At 49.4% G+C, this 21,377-nt stretch overlaps 1 protein-coding gene across 6 annotated transcripts in view; it reads left to right on the forward strand.

The window, feature by feature from the left end:
• SEMA5B (semaphorin 5B) overlaps positions 1–21,377 on the forward strand; it is a 274,579-nt gene that overhangs the window by 41,945 nt on the left and 211,257 nt on the right. Inside the window, exon 1 of one of the 6 annotated variants that reach the window (XM_035536717.2) lies at positions 12,428–12,541. The exons of the other annotated variants lie outside the window; for them this stretch is intronic. The gene's annotated coding sequence lies outside the window, so the exon portion shown is untranslated. Of the gene's footprint in view, positions 1–12,427; positions 12,542–21,377 lie in introns of those variants that run through there. 6 annotated transcript variants of the gene reach the window in all.

Genomic DNA, 21,377 nt, shown 5'->3' on the forward strand with positions numbered 1-21,377 from the left:
AGGTTCATCTCAAGTCTTGAGAATGTTTTACAAAGCCGTATGCACGTTACTCAATAAAACAGATTGCACCTGGGCAGCCCTTGCAGCTGTACATCAAAGGGATGCACACACGGCCGAGGGGCGGGGGAGCTGGGAGACGTTTCTCTTTAGATTGTTATCTAGGAGATGCTGTTCGCCTCGGCAAGCCTGTGGCTTCCAAGGTTATAGACAGGAGTTTATTTTTTTGCTGCGATCATAAATAGCTTCTGGCTCCTTGGTCTGACTTGTCAGTTCTTCTCCTTGGGGTCAGGTTTGGTCTTTGTCATATGCTTATCTGATTCTTCTCTGGCAAGGTCCAGTTTGCAGCAGCAGCTCTTTTCATCCCCGTCAGTCCCTCAGGAGGACCCTAGCTTCCCAAGGATCCTCTGAGAACCCAGCTGAAGAGAGCTGTTCGATTCCTCAGTTAATTCCAATATCCAGTCTGCTGACTTGTGCTCCTTCCCATGCTTCCTTCAAGATTTTGCTCCTTTCTACTCAGTCCCACCCTTGGGCTGTGTACAAATTGTTACTGACTCTTTCCTTCTCTAGTAGTTTAGCTGAGTTCTCAAAAAAACCACCTTGGTGGTGGTGCCCTGTGGCGGTAGCACTCATCCAGCACAGCTGCCTGTGCTCCTGCACCGGGAATGTTGCCTGCCTGGGGGAGCTCGCAGCGTGGGGAGGCTCCAGGCACCCGTGGTACTGAAAAAAAGGAGGCTCACACGTGCCTGGGGGGAGCCTGAAAGTTGCAGGCAGAGTGAGGAAGCTGACAGTAACAGCGCAAGGTTTATTAGTGTGCCACACACCTGAATGGACATCTCTGTACGCAGCAGTGCCTAAATTCGTTTTGCAAGCGGTAGCATCTAACTTCATTTCGAGGTACCTTGGTTCTGGATTAAGCTTTTGCAGAGTCTCAATTTTCTTCTTTCCCTGACTTGAAATTCCCAAAGCAAAGGGAGCACCTGGAGTGGATGATACTGCAGATGTTAGAGGCCATAAAAGCGTAGGATGTCTGTTTTTTCCCAGCATGGGGTTCGTCAGCAGCTACACATCCAGATATTTCATTTTAAAGTATTAACACATTACATGGATTTGCAGCTCGATTTTCAGTGCAAATATTTTATAAAATATTGAAATTTAACACAGCTCTATATTCTCTGTTATAGGTTGGTTAAACCTCTGAGAGTAGTTTCTTTCTTTATCAAATCCTGCAGAATCCTATTAGTTGCTGAGCTTTAAGATCCAGTAGGCCTTTTCCCCATAAGATCAGCTGAGAAGATGCAACATAAATTCAAAATATTAGCATAGACTTTAGCCTAGGGCTAACACCGTTCCCTGCAAGGATACGGGGCCTTCACTGTACTTACACTAATATTTGTGACATACCCTTTACCCTCGGCTTGAGACTTTGCTTTCCCAATCAACAAACCTGTCTGCTTGAGGCTTATTTGATGAGGCAGTTGATGCATCCTGCTGTGAAAGTAAGCACAGCATTCAAGGGTCATTTGAAGTCCAGCATGCCCAACTGCTTGCTTTAAGACCACTTGAGGAGGGGAGAAAAATTGGAAGAAAACTCTCCAAAGAGGAACTTTGCACCGAATAAGCAATTTGGATGAGATTGTTATGCAGCCGCATGAAGCCGTGGGAAGAGATGACCACACGAGGTTAATTGCGTCTCCCGAGCGTTTCCAGATTTGAAGAAAGAAGGAAAATGTTAAACCCTGCACATTTTCTTTCTCTTGTCTGCCAAGCCCATTAAGAAGCATTTTAGAGGAATCTGCAGCTTTATGGGTTCTTGCAGGCCGTCAGCACGTGTCGGGGGTGAGCAGCAGGGTCCGTGGGACACTCGGGTGCCCGTGGGAGGAGGCAGGAGCAGGACGGCGAGCACCACAATGCTGATGGAGCCACGAGTGGCTCTGGCACGGCAGCAGCCCGTACGTGTGGCTGGGTGAGGGTGGGAAGCAGCAGGGCACTGGGAGAGCACCGCAGCTGCAGCCCCGTGCCCCAGGGGATTTGCTGATGTGTGCTGGGTGCGCAGGTCCGGCCGGGGGCTGAGCACTGAGTCCCAGCCCTGTGAAACTCTGGGGGCTGGCTGAGGCCAGGAGAAGCTTTCTGCTTTGTCTCAGAGCTGGTCGTGCTGGCTCACAGCAGTGAGGTGTCTCTTTTCTACCTTGATTACCTTTTTTTTTTGTTTTCTCTTACCAGGGATATTCCATCTTCTCGTTACTTTGGATAGCAGAGCAGGGATGTTAGACATGATCTCTTTTATCCACTTAGCTAGAAGATAGGAGATTAACACACCCCTTATAATTGGCATCCATTATATCAATAAAAAGAGCAATTAACCTGTTACCCTTGTCTGAAGTTGACAAACCAAGGAAGAAAGTTGCATACAAATTAAAGTTGTCGCCCGGCTAAATGGGATCTATTTCTCAGAAATGGGGAAGTTTCAAAGGCAGTTCGCTGAGATCAAAAGAGAAACTAACCATACAGGGGGCTTGCACCAGGCAGTTTGAAAACCCACCTTCATTGCCCCGCCTATTACTTCATTGCTTGAAGTCTTCTTTCATTATATGATGTAGACTAAATATGTCTTGCTCCTTGAGTTCAGCAGCACGGATGAGCTTCACTCCGTAGCACTTCACACCGTGGGTGAGGTTTGGGAGTCCTGTGGTTGTACACTCCTGTAGGAATCAATGTGGGGGAATCAGAGTGGGTTCTTGGAGGGGATTGTTGCTTCTTTGGCAGAATGTGAGTCAGCAACAGGTAACGTCTACAAGAACATGGCTGGGGGGGTGAGCTGGGCCATTTGGGGTTGCCAGTAGGACAGAAAGCCTCGCCTATCAGCAGTATGCAGCCGCAGCCTCAGGCACGTTGTGATCTTGCCAGATCTTGCATAGGAAGCAATGTTTGAGCAGCCCCAGTCCTAAAGAAAGGCTCTTGGGGTTGGCAGATGATGAATCAGACGAGTTGTTCCCGCTGAGTCGGTCAGAGACAGTGTCACTAGTCCTCCAGAAAAGATACTAAGTGAAGTTTCTGACATTTGAAATCATTAATTATCGCTTGGCACTTTTCAGAAGTGAAGGGGTGCCAGTTCCATTTTGCATGGTTATTTCTTGGCAGATTTAATTGAATAAGAAGTCATGTAGGATTGTCTTCTCCGTACCATTAAACAGAAACTGTGTGCATTAAGCAGTGGCCACAGTGATCTGTAGTCCCAATGCTCCTAAAATTCATCCCCTTTTTCATACATGAACCCTTAATAAATTCAGCTTAGCATTGTGGCCATTGTGCGTAAGGCACCATTATATCCGCTCAGGAAGAAAAGCACTGTAGAAATTCAAGATCCGTATTTTAAAACACCCACTAGGTCTGGATTCTTGCCTTAAACTCTATCTGAAAATAAGCAGAAGTGCCAGACACTGTCTCTTTTGCCCTGCCGCTGGCCCCCTTTCCTTCAGAGCAGATTAGGAACAAATGTGGAACTCACCAGCTCGCTTAAGCACTCCGATGAATTTAAAAGCAAACACAATGATAAAAAATCCACAGGCTTTTTATGCAGTTTTAACTTTCTCCAACTTGTTAGCAACAATGAAGACGTATTGCATGAAATGGAAATGTAATACAGATTTCTTTCTTCATCCTGCTATTAAGATTCTTTGTGATGTCTCTATAGTTAGTGAAAATCAGAGTAATGGGGTAATAGAGGGGAACTATTTACGTATTGTTGGAGGAGATTGACAAACTTTTTTTATCCTCATTGCTATTTCCTCCTGTTTGAGCAAACACATTGCCTTTTTGATGATGTTGTGACTTTTGTCACGCTCTGTGTCTGAGCGTGTTTGTTAATTGGCACCTCTTGGATGAGTCTGTCTGTCAAAATCACACGTGGCACCTGGCTGCGTAATGTAACAAAACACTCGCAATATTTGAAAGAAATGCAGGTTTTAATATCAGTTTCTATAAATAAAGTCTCGTTGTTGACGCGAGATTGATGTGATATGCCTTTAATTAGAAAAATGAAAAGTCTTCTGTGCATTTGCTGCCTGATATTTAAGCTTCAGATATTTAAGCTTCCCAAACCAAGACATAACTTAGGCCCATGAATAACTTTCATTGAAGTTATGGGCCATTATTACCTAGACAGATGCTTAATTTTAAGCATGTGCTTCTTAAATGCTGCAGAAGGTCAGGCCCCACTTTTCTGAGAATTCATCAGACTCTGCTTTCAGACTTTATTGGTGCTCTTATTCCTGTGGACTCGGGAATGTCACTAAGACTGGGATGGACTATTTGGTTTCCATAATATTGCTTTGGCCACAGTCCCGCAGCCCGATCCAGGAGAGTACAAAGTATTATCACAGGAACAGAGGTTTCCTGTATGCTGTGCAAATTTGTAATCCCCTTCCTTCCCTTGTAGAAAGCTAAACTTACATCCAAGAACAAATGAGCATGCAACCGAGTTCATGGAAGAGATCATTCACATCGAAGGAAGGGACCTCTATCAGCATTTGAAGTTTCCCAAATGAATTATGTTGTCTCTTCTAATATGCTGTGCTCCACATTAGTGGCTTTGTGGGTTGCAAGGTATGCCCAGACCTCTTCTTTAACAGCAACGACTGTAAGTAATCCAACACAGAGCCTCCGCTGAAGCCCACTGGTGTCGGTGTAAAGGTCCTTACTGACTGTGGTTTTGATCAGGCCCTTGCTTTCTGCTCAAACCAATGCCTCCTGATGTAGGAGCTGGGGTTGGGAGAGAATAACCGTCCCTTCATGCTGGACGTAGAGGTGGGTTTGGAGCTGTTTTCCTGGGAGGTGTGCATTTCAGAGGGGGACGTATGCCACATTCTTACAGGCGCATACACAATGTGGGAAGGCTGAAGAAGCATGTGGCTGAGCATAGAAATGAAGGATAAAGTGCTTTCCTTGCCCTGGCGAGACTGAGCACACAGACAGAGAAGTGCACACAGACAGAATGAGCCCTTTCATGCGGGGCGTCATGATTTACCGATGCGCCGCCTGCATACCAAGTGCAGCGGCGGCAGGAGCAGGGCGCCGGCCCCCTGGGAGCCCGGGGCAGCCGAAACCCCAACACCTTGCATCCCATGTTCCTTACACCCACATCGTTCCAGTGACTGCATGAATTTACAGCCGGCCTATACCAGCCTGTAGGTGAAGATTTAAGCACCTTCTCGTCTTTTCCCTCTATTTGCAGACTGGTACACGAACGGCTGTGAAGTGATATCAGCAGTTTGCATAGAGAGCGCCAGGCTGTCAGCATGATGTGCTTTGCTCAGGTGTAAATGGCTTCAGTGGCTGAGACACGGCCCCATTCCCTTTAGCATGATGATCACTTCTGTTGCTGTAGCCCCCGCTGGGTCCCATTCTGCTGGTTATTGCGGCGGTACCGAGGAAGGAGCAATCCCTTCGCCGCATCCAGGGCCTGACTCCGATTTCGTGTCCTCCGTGACAGGGTAAACGAGCTGAAGTCAGTGGAGCTGTGCCAGGTGAGGGAGAAGCGAGCAGGGAGCGTGATGGATCTGCCTGCCGAAGGTGCTTTTACGGCTCCCAGGGCTGCGATGTTTGAACGCCTCGCAAACTTTAAGACCACTCCAGTGAGAGAGGGAAGCAGCGCCGTCCCTGCCTAACAGCTGGGGAGCTGAGATACAGTAAGATAAAGTACCTTGGCCAAGGTCGCTCTGGAAGTCTGTCACAGAGCAGGGGCTGCCAAACAAAACCTTGCCAGCTCTCAAGCTGCTGAGAGGGTGGCTGGGCCAGCTTTCCTCCTAGCATGGGGCAAATGGGCTGTCCCTGCCTCTGTCCCACCCCGCCGCGTCTCCCTACCCTCCTTGGGCCACGTTGGCGTGAGCTGCTCCCCAGCAAAAAGGCAAAACCCGGCTTTGGGGATGCTCTCTGGGGTGCAGGCCAGGCTTTATGGTCCTGGGGAGATGGGTGCCAGGTTCCCAGGCACGTGATGATCCCAGGTCAGCACACCGCGGGGCTGCTCTTCACCAGGGTCTGCACCTTCCCCTCACACTGGTATTATTTAGGGTGACTAATCATAATAACAAATTGATTAAGGTTAACTGGATAAAGTCATCTAAGTCATATTTACTGCTAAACTAACTGCCCAGGGAGGTGAATTAATGATCTTTACAGAAACCTTTTATGGTTATTTGGCCACAAGGTGCGATCTGGTTTGATCTTTTATGCAACATAAATCAGTTTAATGGTTAAATCTGTGCAGCTAGCTGTTGAATTTAAATGAGGGCTTTTTAAATGAAGTATGATGCTTTTCCACACACAGAGGGACATTGAGCAGGTGTATATTGCAATTAAATGGGAAAACTTACAATTAGATAATGTTAAGTTTGTGACACCGGCTGACAGAAGCCTGGAGATTCATGGTGAAGGTCCATGATCAATCATTAATTCCTGCCACTGCGGAAGGAGTAAAAATGCAAATGGTCTCAGCTGAGGTCAAAGCAGTGTGGGAGAGCGATGCAGGTCATGCAGCGGATGGCTGCTACCAGCCACTCATTTCGGTAGCCGTGGGTTCAGATGCTCCGTTGTGTCACAGATGGAAATGTGGTGGGCTTAGGAGGCAGCTCTCGGCCTTCCTAGCATTTGGATTTCTTTTGGCAACACCAGGGGAGGTCCGGCAGAGATCAGGGACCTGTTGTAATAGGCAGGCTACAAACACATCCTGGAGATGGCTAAAACATTTGCAGATTTTCTAGGAGGGGAGAAAGCTGAAGAGGTATCAGCAGCTCTCCTGGCACTTTGGCACCGTGCTCCTACGTTGCCTGATGTGGTCACAGCTTCTCCTGCCCCATTCAGGCAGCGGTGCTATCTGTCCCAAAAGCTCACTGTTGAAATCTGGGGAGATGAAGGCTGACAGACCTGTGCTAATGGATCCGAGGTCAGCAGACCAGATCTGGAAACGAAACCAGCGCTTCTGATCCACGGCCTTTTATCCTTTTGCCACAAGACCGCGCTGATGCTGGATCTCCCAGGAATCCTGCCTTTGCCCGAGGATGGAGAAAGGGAGCAGCAGCCAGGACAGCTTAGCCGTGAACTGCTTCTCAGCGGATTTGCTGAACTTGAGCACAGTCTGTTAGACACACCTGTTTACTCAGGTGTTTCCTGAAGAGAGGGAGAAGTGATTGGGGTGTTGATTGAGCACTGGGGAAACCTTGTTTGTAGTTGGGAAGACATGGAGAGGAGTGAATGGCTCCTGTTTGATTGAATTCTTTTCCGAGTGCTCCTGCGTTAATGTTTTACTGATAAAACTTCGGAATGGGCAAAGAGCTGGGGACAGGCGGGGGGGGTGGGCAGGTGACAGGATTCATGGGCACTCCAGGAGGGATTGGTTCAGGGAGCCTGCGACACTTTTCCCCACTCAAGTCAAAGGTGCTGATGGGACACGGTCCTCCTGGTCTCGTCTTGTTGTGGAGCAGAAAATAGCTGGCTGTTCTTCTCTGTAGGGCTTGGTCCCGTTGAGTGGTGGAGCTCAAATGCTTGGTGATTCTGCCAACCCCCCTGCTTGTTTGAACTCCCTGGAGTGCCCCAGGGGAGCAGCACAGAGACATGCTTACGGCTGTGAGCTGGGACTTGGGGCACGTGGCTTTTCCAGTAAGAGCCTTGGCTCTTTTGCCTGCATGACTGTGAGCTTTCTGCGTGTTTCCTGGCCATCTCCCATCATGGAAACCAGAGTCAGTAGCGCAGAGCCCTGGGTAAGTACTGCTTGCAAGCATGAGGATGAAAATGGCTGTGTGAGTGTTATCCTTGCTTGCCATGGGTGTGCATTAAGGCTCCTGCTAGAAGTTGGACAGTCTCCGTAGAAGATCCACCAGTGTGCAGGACCAGAGCATTTGAGGGCTCTTCTTGGGTTAGGGCTTCTCAATCCTGCCAGCTAGTTGGGTTTGTTCCTCTCCTGTAATCCACCTGTGATGAAGTTCTGTCCCAGCAACATCAGTAACAGACGTTTTTAACATTTATAATAAGAATCATTTACATCTTCAAAGCTCTTTGCAAACATAAGCTAATGGAAGAATCATCGTTAACCAAGAAAGGATGGCTTTGTCTTTTTGATTTTTGACTTTTTACAAAAAACACCTGAAATTTGTAAGAAATACAGCTCATACAGGAGTTAAAGGAAAAATCTGTGGATTTCTTTCTTCTTTTCTGGCCAAAACTGTGATTGATGAAGTTTTAATTCCTTTTTTCTTTTTAACTGGCTCAAATCACAAAAGAACAAGAAAAAGAAATTAGCTACCTTCCTCCCAGCCTGCTTCTGGAGTGAATTTGCAGTATTGGAAATTGGATCTGTTTGGATTCTAATGCTTTTACCTTTTCTTTATTACCTTTTTGTACAGAAGAAAATAGAGAACATCAAAAAAAAAATTTAGAGCCATAAAAACCGAACAGGGGGGTTTCTAGATAGTGCCTGAAACTACTTCAGACAACATCTTTTTGTACCACATTAAAATGCAAGTCGGCGTTGTTGCATTAAGTCTCCCACCACTTCGGTGAGGTAAGTAAATATTATGATCCTATTTAACATATGCCTCAAGCCACATAAAAAGCCAAACTGAGACTTGGCATACTTGGATGTAAATCATTAAAATTGCATCTCCTTCAATGAAGGCTGAATTCAGTCCAAAGAGGGAATGTTAGAGCTGGAATTAGACTCAGTCCTCAGCCCGCCTCCTGTACACCAAATTGTGGTTTAACAGCATAGCGGCGTTTAGAAAACCAGACCGATGACTGTGACGGCATTTTGGATTTTCACTACCACGATCATTTCCCTGTTTTTAAATCAAAGCTCTTTGGTTCTCTAGGTCGGGCTCATATAAAGCCCAGTCCTAGGTCTGGCTGCCTTACACCTGGAGTGGGCATTTCCCGGAGCCCTGGTGCTGTATGAAGCTGCTAGCTCAAAACAAAGTTTGAAAACTTGCTTGGATTCAAGTTCAGTCGGTATGATGAGCAGTATAGGATTTCCACAAACGTGCATGGGGGGGCTTGGACTTGTGCAGAAATTGGCAGTAAAGTTTTTAAAGCGTGAAGCAGGGCTGTTGCGGTGAGCTCAGAAAGTGGTTTTGTTTGGAAATAGTCTGTTTTCTGTACAGAGACAGTCTGAGATGGGTGGAGAATACAAAGTGCCAGTTTCTTCCTTTGTTTTCTTAGTCAGGTATTCTATACCATTGCGCTGAGAAACTGGCTGGTTTATTTTTACTGTTGGGACTTTCAGGATTTTGAAACTGGACATTATGCTCACCCTGTGCTGAGCCTGCACTGGTCTTTCAGTAAAATGTATCTATGTTTCAGGCTTGTAATAAAAGCAGAAATCAGAGAAGCTTTGCTTAATTTCCAGATTACTACAGTAGGCTTGTTGATGTGTTTCTAATCTGGGGTTTGTGTGTGAGAAGCGTCTCAATGTGGCAGCCTAATTCTGTCAGCAGAGTGACCCTCATCTGAAATATCTGGCCCTGACAAAAGTCACTCAAGGATGTTTTTTCCAGTCTCTGCTCTGATTTTATGACTTGATTTTATTGATTTGATATTTCAAGTCTGATTTTAAGAATAAGGCTGGTCCATTCTGCTGGAGGAGAGGTGTAGTCACAACTTGCCATAGCCTCCCAGTTTAGGAAGGTCCAAAGCATCTTCTCCTTTTTGTCCCAGTGGTTACGGAGGAAACCAAGAGGTAAGGATTGCCTGGGGACTCTTTCAAAACACACGCAGAGTCTCAGCAGTTACTTGCTTTGGTCGTGCTTTTGGATTTGCCCTGGCAGAGCTGTCCAATTAGGAATAAAAAATAGCATCAGAGCCCAACTGTGGTACCCAAAGAAAGAGATGGATACTGAGCATTCAGCATTGCTCCCAATTAGAGCTGCTATAAAACACGAAGCAGATGCTCTGTGGCAATGCAGGCACTGGTGAGAAGCAAAGCAAGCAGAGGTAAAGCCGCCCTGCCAGGCCCTGTGCCCACCTCTCCGGCTCCCTGCCAGCCACACCGCGGGGAGGGCGCGGGGAGGCGGCCCAAGCAGCTCAGGAGGTGGAAGCAGCTCACAGCTGGGAGAAGGGAGGTCTCTGGCTGTAGCACATCATTAATTGCCAAAAAAGATTACCCACTTGACACTGCTGCTCCACATGCTCGGTCTTCAGCCCTACCTGGCTACATGGTACCGCTCATTTTCTGCTTGTGCTGCAGGAAAGAAACAAACCAGCACCACCGTTTTCCCTTCTGTGCTTTTGAAAGGGGAAGGAGCTCCTTCCCAGGCAGAAAGGGCAGGCCTGGAGAAAAGGGGCTAGCGTGGGACTTAGAGGGTTTGGGTTAATTCTTGCCACTGCCACAGATGGCTCATGTAACCCCAAGCACGTCAGTTAATTTCCATGTCCTTTCATTGCTGCAGTTTTTACTACTCCTGGCTTTTTCCTTTCTTGTCTACTGTATGTGCTGCTCAGGCCACTTGCGGTCTCCTTTTCTTTTGTGCAATACAGCAGCTGAGGCGGTGGGAGGCCACGGGCTGCCGGAAGAATAAAACCCAGGCAACCCCGAGCTGGTTTGGGCTGGGGGCAAATGAAATCTTGTGGTCTCGGTGGCTCCTGCTCTGCTCCCTTTGGGTGCTGGAGTCGGACTTGCGGTTATGCCCAATATTTCCACGTTGATGAGCTGGATGGGGACTCTGTCAGTGCCACGTCATACACATGGCATCGTGAGTGGCTCCGCTGACAGGAGAAGTGTGTGCGTGCTGTGTAAGTTCCTACGGGCCTAGATACCGGAATGAGAAAGGAAATTCCTTTCTCTGAGGCTCCCAGCACCTTTGGTACGATTCAGATGAGCCTAGAGGCTAAGATGAGACGTACAACTCTGTATCACATTCGTATCTAAATCTATAGTCACTGTTTGAGTTCAGCCTCATGCTGAACAGCACAGCAAGAGGCTGGAGGCTCGTAGGGCAGAATTCCTGGGGCGACAAGCCACCCCTGGGCTGGCACCTGAACAAGTATGTCAACAAATCCCCATGTCCTGCTGTGGCTGTGTTTTAACTGGTCTGGTGATGCTAGGTCACCTTTACATGCTGTCGTACCTGTTGAGGCATTGTGGGGCTGTTAGCAATTTGTTGCTGAACACTCGAAACAGAAGAAAGCTCTGCGGGGTGGCATGCTCCCCAGCAAGATGAAGCAGAGCACAGAGGCTCGGAGGAAACAAACAACAACATGAAGAGATGGCCACCGGCCAGGTTTGATGATACAGTTTTTAGGAAATTGCGAGTGTGCACAGACGATTTCTGTTTTCCCTGACACCCTCATGATTATTGTGTCTGCGAGGCATTTGAGCAGAGAGGCACGATGAGAACTGGTATTCAGTCTGCGGGAACAAATGGGAACCTTGTCCTGCTGGGTGACAGCCGCTGTCCTTTTCTGCGGGGGCATGAGGAGCAAACCGCAAGCGGCCCGAGCAAGTGCTGCGAGCGGCTGAAACCGGCCCTATTGGAAAGCCACCGAGAGCTTCTGAGGGGACATCGGAAGGGTTCGTGTGTTTGGTTGAAGTTGGCATTACTTCTGTCCCAGCGCAGATTGGCAATGTCCCCACAGCGCCCGGGGCCCCGAGCAGTGTGATTAACAAGGGAAGTGACTACGTTAACCAGAAGTTACATAAGGAATAATTTACCCCCAGCTGCACACAATAACACTGCTGTAATTCCATCACGGTGCTCCGCTGCCATCAGAAACCGCCCGCCTGAAGTTGTGGCGTCTCGTTAATCCCTGGGGACTCGCAGCCACAGCCCTGAGGCCCCGGGCATGAGTCCTCCCTGTGGGGTTAGCTGGGGGAACTCTGCAGAAGCATCTCGGTGGGTCCAGGCTTGCAGCCAGCCAGCCGAGGGCAGGGGCAGGTGGGGTGGGAGCATGGGGAGCGGGGAGGGAAGGGCCTCGATCCCTTGCTCGGGCCCCTTGGAGCGGTTGCGGCCCCGGGCCTGCTGTGGTGGGACCTGCGCTGACAGCGCACGTGAGAGAGAGGTGGGACGAGGAGGAGCGAGGGAAAGGCCCCTGAGGTGATTTCAGCGAGCCCTCTGGCAGTGTGGCTGTGGGAGGCTGCCATGTATAATAAGGAAGTGATTTGTCTGGGAGTAGTGATTCAGCACGTAAAACTCTCCCTGGCTGACCTCTTCCCCGAGTCCCCAGCTCGGGGTTTTGCCGGCAGTTCCTGGCGGAGGAAGGCCGACCAGGCTCGGCGCTGTGCTGGGAGGAGAGGTCAGGGTGCTGATGCTGAGGCAGCGCTCTCCTGGCGGTGCAGGGGCCGCCTTTCATCCCGGCCCGGTGGAAGGAGGTGGATTTTGCCCTGCTTGGAGACACATTAACCACGGGAACTTTCCTTTCTCCCCAGCCGGCCCGCGGGCTGGCTCTGCGTGTGGCCTCTCCCTGCCAGCCCTCCACCCGGGAGCTGCGTGCCCACAGAGCTGTCAGCCCCTTCCCCTCCGACTTGCGCCAGGCCGCTGCCAGGCCCTGAGTGCGTCTGCTGGTATGTCCCCGAGCGGGTCCCCTCTGGTGGGTGGCCCTGGGAGGGCTGGAGGCTGTGGTGGGAGCTGCCCTGCAGGCACCTGGCGCTGGAGGGTTCAGAGGGGAAATTGGCGTGAGCTTTCTCGAGCCCGCTCCGGACACGAGGGTTGAATCGGTTTTGCTTCCTGGGTGCTCTGGGAGTTCCTTCTGTCCAGAGCTGTGAGTCTCTACCTGACTTGCACAAACGATTACAAACCTGCTGCTTCTGGGGAATTGAGCTGGTTTTATAGGTTGCCAAGCTCTCCCAGCAAGCGCTGTGCATGTTTCCCATTCAGCACTCGCTGCCTGCAGCGCAGAGAGGCAGCGCCTCTGAATCTGCAAATGCCGGCTTTTAAAATAGCAGCACCCATGTGTTCTTCTTCCCCGGCTCCTAATATGCACCCCGACATTTTTGCTGCTTATTCCATCGGAAAGCTTTATAATCTCTTGGGGATGGGGTTCTCTTGCCGCTTGCTTTCTGTGGTTATACCAGTGCAAACTGGACGTGAGGTGTGAGCGGATCAAGACGGGCAGGGGTCTCTGGGCAGCCCGAAGGGGCTGCAGGTCCCTGCCTGCAGCTGCCGTCACGTGTGGAAGGAGCAGCTGTGCTTCTGTGCAGTTCCCTTCCACAGCAGTGCAGCTGTCTCCACATCCAGCCTCGCTCCTTTCCTTTTCATTAGCTGAATGTTGACATGGCCAAGATTCCTGACCCTACAAGTTTTGGGCAGCCTTAACTCTCCATGTGGCTGAAGGCCATCAAATACATACCGCATCTCTTGGGGAGCTGGAAGAGGAACCAAGAGTAATTCGTAGATGGGAGAAGAGACAAGCTCTGCAAAGGAGCGACCGTTCTGCTGCCAGATGGGGCTGGACTGGGCATGCAGGAGGGTTTCAGGGTAAGAAGTTAATGACAGCCTCATCAGACCTTTTCATCTCACGTCCCCTACAGCAGTGGCTTGTGATTATACCTGCTGCTTTGCTGGCAATGTAACCAGCTCAGCATGGGGGCTGCATGTGAACAAGTAATGAGCACGCAGCTAAAAACCCGCCGGTGGGCACCGCGGGCTTAATGACTTCACAGGGTGCAAGGCCAAGGTGCACGGGGCGCCCAGCGCTAACCCTCGGCGAGACTGACGCTCAGCAGTGAAGGAGATGTCAGAAGTTCAAGGCAGTACTCTGCGTTTGTGAATTCACCTTCTGAATGTGGTGCTTTCCAGCTCCTCCAGTGATATCAGCACAAACTATAAGCGAAATAACTCCTTTCCCCGTTATTAGGTGATATCTATTAGCAAACAGCTCATTTTCTGTTCTCTTCCTGGCGGGGACATTTTGGCCATGAGCAGTTTCCAATCTGGCAAGCACGACAAAAGTATTACAGGAAGGGAGAGAAGTCAAGATCCATGGAGGAAATGTTTTTCTCCTTTTCTTGCTGCTTTGAGAATAGCCCCCAAGCAGGATATCTCAGCCAGGAACCGAGCTGTCTCAAGTTGCCTGTTTGTATGTATCAGCCAGTAACAAGCCCACTCCGCGTTTCTGCCTCTTCTCTGGTTTTGGTGGGAATTTGGGGAGGAGCAGGCAGGACTGGGATTCCTGCCTGGGTATCTGCCGGGTCTGACACTGGCCAAGGCCTTGTGCTCTGTGGGGTGCGTGCGTGCATTAGGCTGTCCTTTGGGGACGTCTCACCCCAACTCCTCATATCCAGAGATGGGCTCTGACGTATTTTTGTCACGAGCTTTTGCCTCTCAGCAGCTGCAGTTCGCTGTCCCAGCGCTGGATGTTCTCATTACCAATGTGATTGCCCAACTTGTGCATTGTTCATCCCGTGGCTGCTGACACGGGTGCGTCGCAGCCTGGTGAAACCAATACAGGAGGTAAAACAGGGACTGTAGAGAAAATCAGCAGCTAGCTCAGTCATCATCTTCCTCGCACTGCTGTTGGCATATGCTGCGTAGAACAAATCCTGTAACCTTTCTGTGTCTCGGTTCCTTTCTGTCTAATGAGGACAAATATTAATGGCTCCTGGTGACAGAGGGAGGCTGCTTTCATACTGACAAAGTGCTTTGGTAATCGCAGGTGTTCTGTCAGTGCCACATAATGTTAACCTGCCGTCTGGATGATCAGTGTTTCCTGAAGTCTGGGTGCTGGGAGCTCGGTCTGTGGGCACGGCAAGGCCTGCTGTCTGCTCTGCCCACGTGCTGAACAGGGGACAGCTGAGAAACCGGGAGGTGTCACTGCTGCTGGATGTGACGCCTGGGTCTGCACCGTTACTTTTCAGCCTGGTGCACTTGTGGCACGTGGAGCTGTCGTGGCAAGGACAACAAATAGCTCCACGGGGAGGAGAGGCTCACCTTGCTCATCCCTCTTCCTCTCCCCTTTACCCAGCCCAGGGTCTTTTATGCCACCTGCCCTGTGAGCCCCTGAATCTTCTGCTCTCTGTCCACGGCTTGGGATGGGTGAGTCAAGAAGCCCATCTGCTCAGGCTCTGTGATACTGCTCGTAGCCCCTGGCGCGGTGGGGGGCTTCCTCAGCAGTGTTTAACAATGTGTGGTTCATTAGCACTTATGCCATGACTTTTCCGAGCAGTCTGTAAATGCCACACCGGCCCTTTCTTCATAACGTTCTCCCCATTTCACTGTTGACTTAATTCTTTCAGACCTCATCCCAGAGGAGCTACTGCTCGCTCACTGATGTATAAGGATTTCTTATCCCCTGGCTTTCTCTGGTTTTCATAGCTGGAATATTATTTCCCCTCTTGCCCTGTCCTCCCTAGACACTTAACACCTTATGTTTCATTTATAGTCCCTGTCTGATATTTTCTTTCAGCATTTTGTCTTTCCAGTCTTGTTTTTCTTTCCCAATCTCACTCTTCTATGCAGGAAAATGGAGTTTGGAGTCTTCCTAAATCATCCTGTAAAACGGGGCAGAGCAGCCGCATTCTAGGTGCTGCCTCAAAAATATGCCCACAAGCCTTTCATTCCTCTTTTTCTTTTTAAATATATATTTTAGGGTCACTTGTGGAGGACATGTTTGCAGCGCTGCAGAAGCCTGTTGGTTGCATTTCTGTTGAAAAGCCCAAGACGTTGCCACAAAGCAAGATGTGCAACCACAAAGGAAATGATTCATTTTCCTCCCCCTAAGAGCGTTACAGGAGGTGGTCTTCACAGCAGCCCCTGCAACTGGGGTCTTGTGCAGATAGGAAAGCTGGCGACAGTCACTTAACCAAGGTCACTGGAGGAAATCAGAAGCAGAAGCGGGACAGGGATTGTTGTGATGGTGCCTCCAGGCACGTTCTTGGAAGGCCTTCAGCAGGGTGGTGCTGCCGCCCCGCTGCATGCACACCACGCACCCTTTGCTGCGTCCCGTGGAAGTTGCCAGTGGGCACGGACAGCTAACACATTTCAGGCTGGAAGAGCGGGAGGACTGAGGCATGCCTCTGAGAGACGCATGTATTTATTGTGATGCGTGGTGTGTGTTACCATACATGACACTTAGGGGCATTTTGTGACATGTTCCTTTACGTTGAGTAAAAGATAGTTACTTTTATTCAAGATTCCTGCTGGAAAAGCTTTCTGTGTGCTAGCAGTCAAAGCATGCAAGTAAATTGCCCTAATGTAGTCAGCAAACCATTCCCCCTCACACCCCAATATTGTTATGAGGCATGGTGGCTTTGCACAGGATGGGAAATCCGCGTGGATTGTTTTTAGAACTGATTTGTCACTGTGTGTACAAAACCATCCTGATGCCCCTGACCAGCCAGGTGACGAGGAAGGACCGTGCTTTGCCAGGCTTTGCCTCTCTGGAAGCACAGTTGCACTGCAGCAGCACCAGCACTGGCTCTGCCCTTGGCTAGTGGCCGCCCCTGCACCGCTTGCCGCTCCGCTGCGCTGCGTGGGGGATGCAGGGGGTGTTTGGAGCACCGCAGTGCTGTGGTTGAACCTCCCTCCGTGTGCAAGGAGAGACCTGGGACCTGGGCTGGTCCCTCTGAGGTCACCTTGGCTACTTCTGCTTGTTGCTGCAGCGTCTGTGCAGCCCAGGCTGCTGGTTTGAAGGTGGGAAGCGGGGATGCTGCCGCCCGCTGCCTTTTGTCTTTGGAATTGTGTTACCGAGGGGTGTGTGTACCCTGGGGGGACGCTGCTTTGGTTTGGAAGCCATCCAGAGCATAGGTGCTCTGAACATATGGCACGTGGATTGTTCCTTTCTAAGCATAAATGAAACAAAGCACCACCACTAAGGTGTGAGGTAGAACAGGAGCGCCCGGCAAGTTCGGGTGCTTGGTTTTCACAGCTCAAGCCAGCGTCTGCAGAACATAAAGGGTTAGCTGTTCCAGCAGTAGCATGATTAGGTGCTATGAACACTAATGATCCAAAAAGCTCAGTTTTAGCTTATGTGAGAATTGTATCCAGTGTTTTCATGCCTGTTAACTTTGCAGACAGCAGGTTTCCTACAGGAGCCGAGATCCAGGCAACTACATGAAAAGTTACTGAAAATGCACGTAGCGTCTGCCTAGAGCTGTGGTCTGCAGCGGGAAGTTAGACAAGGTGAGGCTGTAAAAGGCCGGTAATTGTACACAGGAGATGGTTGTGATTGCTTTTGAATGTGGAGCCATTGTCAGGAACACAGAGGAAAAAGCACAGCCTATTTGAGCGCTCTCATCTCAAACTTGTGGCTAAGTGAAGACAGGGAGCGATTTGGGAGTGCTGTGGTCCGTGCATTTTCACCTCTGGGATCTGCAGAAACTTGGGGTTTCGTGCTGCCTTTGGCATGGCTTTGCTCCCCTCTGCCAGATTCCACTAACCCGCAGCCAGCGGTTACGTGTTGGGGGTGGCGTCTACCAGATGCGAATTTGAGGACCAAAAGGAGAGGTTTCAGTAATGTTTGTTTCAAGGCGCTTGAAGATTTTAATTTTGGCTCCCGAAACATAGCTGCCATCCTTTAGCTATTATCAATGGCATTAGAGCTTCACGTAGTAACAGCATCCTGGGATCCATGCGAGAGTGTCAGACTGGCTTGCTGCTACATGAAAAATGTCAAATCTTGCAGCAACTCAGCTCTTCATTTTTGTCTGGTGTTTAGCACTTCGGAATTTGATGCCATCATCTTATCAGAGGGAAAACGTCTCAAATTAGAACTTGCTTTAAACAGATGCTTTGCAGACTCGAGTAAGTACAATTTGTAGGCAAAGCTCAGGGAGAAATTTAGTTGGTGAAGGCATCTAGGTTTATTTACCACGTTTCTGGGACCCTGCTAGCTTTGTACTCCTGCTTCCCATCACTCCTTGAGCTGAACTTTCCCTGCCAGGGGATTCCTCTGGGTTTGCTCTTATGCCCGAGGCTCTGCCCAGCACAGGAGAGCACCGCTGTTATGCTGCCTCTGGGTCGCTCAGGCATTGCCTGTCCCTCGTGCAGCGGTACGAGCACTTCATTCGCTGCTGCGTGTGTGCAAAGAGCTGTAATTACGGCACGTTAAACGAAACAGTATGTAGAGTGTGGGCTAAGCTCTGGATATTTTTAGTCTTTGTTGGCCTTGTCGTGGCCCTCGCTATATTTCTCTGGGAAACAGTTGCTGAGTAGCATCATTTAGCTTGTCCCACATAACTCCGGGCTCTTGGAAAGCTGGAGTTTCCTGCCAGGCTTGAGAGCTCTGGGACTGCTGCTTTCCCATTGGGAACGTGCCCATTTTAGCATATAAGACCTCATGCCTTATTAGTTCTGATGAGTGTTTGGGGTGGAAAGGACCAGACGTTAAGTGTTGTATGGGGGGGTGGGATAAAAACCAAAGGTCGTGAGTTTAAGCGAAGGCCAGGGTATAGGTGACAAAAATCCCCATCACCTTGCTCCTTTTTGCGCTCACTGCTGCCTCAGCTTCCCGGCAGGCAGCTTTGGCCATGACTTGTTTGAAATGCTGGGGTCCGAAATGAGGGCTGATGAACCTGGGGCCTGAGACATCGCTGTCAGGGTCCCTGGAGGATCAGCAGAGGGGAAGATAAGCCCGTGCTGCCTCCAGATGCTGTGCAAAGCTCATCTTTTAGCTCAAACCGGAGAGGATGAAGGTGCGAACTGAGCTCTCTGGCTGAGGCTGTTGTGTTAAGTGCAGCCCCGTGTTCTGCTCTGCCCATTGCTCCGAGTGGTGCTAACCTCTGGCACTTGGTTGAGGCAGACATCTGGGGATGGCGATGCCTTACACTGCTGTAACACAAATAGCTGGGGCTCATCTGGTTTTTGAACCCTTAGTATTCACCCTTTTCCTATCCTGAGAACCAAAAGGGTTTTTTTTGTTGTTGTAACGGGAATTTCATGTAACAACATGGCTCTAGGAGCTGCAGCTTTTAAGAAGAGAAGGTCAGGAGAGACTGTATAAAACCACCATGCTCTACTGCATTACATAAAAATTAAATAATACCATACTTCAGAGACAGGGAGAAGCACTTTTATGGGCTGAGAAAACACACATGAAGTGTAAGCTTTCCATGCAACAGCACGAAAGGTGGGAGCAGGGCTGGGAGCAGAACAGACTTCTTCCGTCTCTGTGCACGGAGAAGGAAAGAAGAGAGCAGCCAACGATCCTGGACATTGAATTCTTCCTCTGCTGGGCAAAATGTTGCACTAGGTAGAGTTACCTGAGTCGTTTGTTTTCTACAGGCATTGCACTCGCTTAGAAAAAGGAGACCTTTATGTATTGTAATTTAATTGGTCGCTTTTAAAACTGCTAAGACTGAGGAGTGAATTTAAGAACGAGTTTTTCGAAGAAAAGCTGCTGGTCCCAAACTTAAGCAAGACTTAGATTAATCGCAGTCTTGTGTGCAAGAGAAGCCATTTGAGAATCCATCAAGTTCATGGGAAAGTGATCTTGGAAGAGCAACAAATAAACGCTGTGACCTTTTGACTCTGCGAGCCCTGGAGCTGTGGTGAGTTTGCAGTCAGGCACTTGGTTCCAGACAGGAATTTTCATTGCTGCAGTGAAGTAAATCACCGTGAGGAGGAGGCCTCACCGGCCCTGTCTGCGTGGAGATATTTTCAGAGCTCTGATTCCCTGCGGGTGCCCCCTCCCTAAGTGACAGCGTAAATGGGAGCCAAATGATAGATCTGCTCTGGAAGCTTGAAATACCAGCATTTTAAACCAGACAATTAATATAGTCCCAGAAACCAGCCTTATCACTGTCGTGGTCTGCAGTGGTGGCTGTGGCCGAATCCCGACAGTACGGGATGGATTTGTCCCCAGAGCAGATGCGGTGGCAGGGCAGAGGGTGCTGCAGCACCCTGTAACAGCACCGTCGCGGTGTGGCACAGGTAGGCACCAGAGGGACTCCGTTCCTATCCACGTCTCCTCAGCACTTTAAAGAAACTAAATTAATGATGGGAAGTAAAACAGCTTTTAGAAAAATCACTGTTTTTCACGAGTATTAATTTAACGATGCTTAGAAGCAAATGCTTTTTAAACCGTATGGTAGGGGAGGGGAGTTTCTCTGCAGTTAAATTGGCTGGTTTGGCTTTTTTGGCTTGGATTTTTGTAGGCTAGCCAGAGCCGTGTCTACCCTGGTTCGGACTCTCATGTCTCGTGTTTTATTTACAGTTAAGCTGCAGTCATCGAACCAAGTGTCATATTGCCAGAGTGGTTCTCAGACCTTGTGAGATCAGGCCTGGAGGGGTTTGAATTGTCTTACAGAGTTTAAAAACTGGGGAAGTGGCTAAAGGTTCTTTCTGGTTTGACTTAGGTATTTTGCCGGGACAGAGGCAAATTTGTTACAGTTCAAATTTTCAGTCTTCTCTCCATCTGTGGTTCCAAATGAACACTGGAAGAAGTTAAGCCTGGTTAAGCCCAGCCAGATTTGTGTCGTGAGGTTGGTTGTGAACCCTGATGGATGCAGTTAGGTGTCAGATACAAGGCTGTTGCTTACGTGGTTTAGTTTAATAAAGCATGAGTTGACATTTCAGCCTTTTCAGGAGCTGCTCGATCTCTCTCCTTTCCCGTTTTTGTGTTGGGTTCAGGCTGTTTGAGAGAACTTGCTTATCCCAGAAACTGCCACCTTTCCCTGGTCTGGATTAAAATTAGCTGAGAAGCTCCCAGATTAGGAGGAGGAAGAGGCAGACAGACTGCGTTGTGTCTCATTTCCTTAGGAACGGGGAAGAGCAGCGGTGTTTGTGTAACTATAGGAACTACGCTTTGGAGAAATGACCAGACAGTGCAAGGCTCGGGATAAAATCGAGAGTTAAAAATGATGGTTTCTCCTGATCAGCCATCATGTACAAGGAAATAAAAAGGGCTGAATACCTCTGAGGCTGCTCAGGGAGACAATATGACCAAGCTGGATGTTTTTTATTCTGCTTGATTGCCTTCCTCACCATTTGAGCTCAGTGTGGCGTGTCGGGGGTATCACGTGAGGAGAGTAAGAGGAGTTTGTGCTCCATGCAGTCATTACAGGTTGTCCATGGAGAATACAGCTAGTACAGCTGTTCTCAGCGTTGCAGCTCCTGCTGGGGGGGTCTTCTGCACCAGCAGGCTCCTCACAGTCGCTCACCGATGCAGCTGTATTAGCAGAAGTCTATAGGGGATGCCCTGCCTTTGTCTTTGCAGTCTGGGTGGGCTCTGCCCTTGTCTTCAGAAAGAGACCACGCACATCAAGCATGCTGAGATCCATTAAAATGAGACCTTTTCCTCTAATGCCGGCAAAATCAGTACTGCTAAAAGGAGAGTCTTGCCCTCATTGTGCCTAAAAGGCTGTTATGGAGCAGCGCGCAGGGCTCAGCTGTGAGTGTTAGAAACCTCTGGAAGAAAATTGCTGCTGCTGCTCTTCCCCTTGGCAGAAGCAGAGCTGTAGGTGT

Source organism: Cygnus atratus, chromosome 6 (genome assembly GCF_013377495.2).
Source record: "Cygnus atratus isolate AKBS03 ecotype Queensland, Australia chromosome 6, CAtr_DNAZoo_HiC_assembly, whole genome shotgun sequence".
Lineage (NCBI taxonomy): Eukaryota > Metazoa > Chordata > Aves > Anseriformes > Anatidae > Cygnus > Cygnus atratus.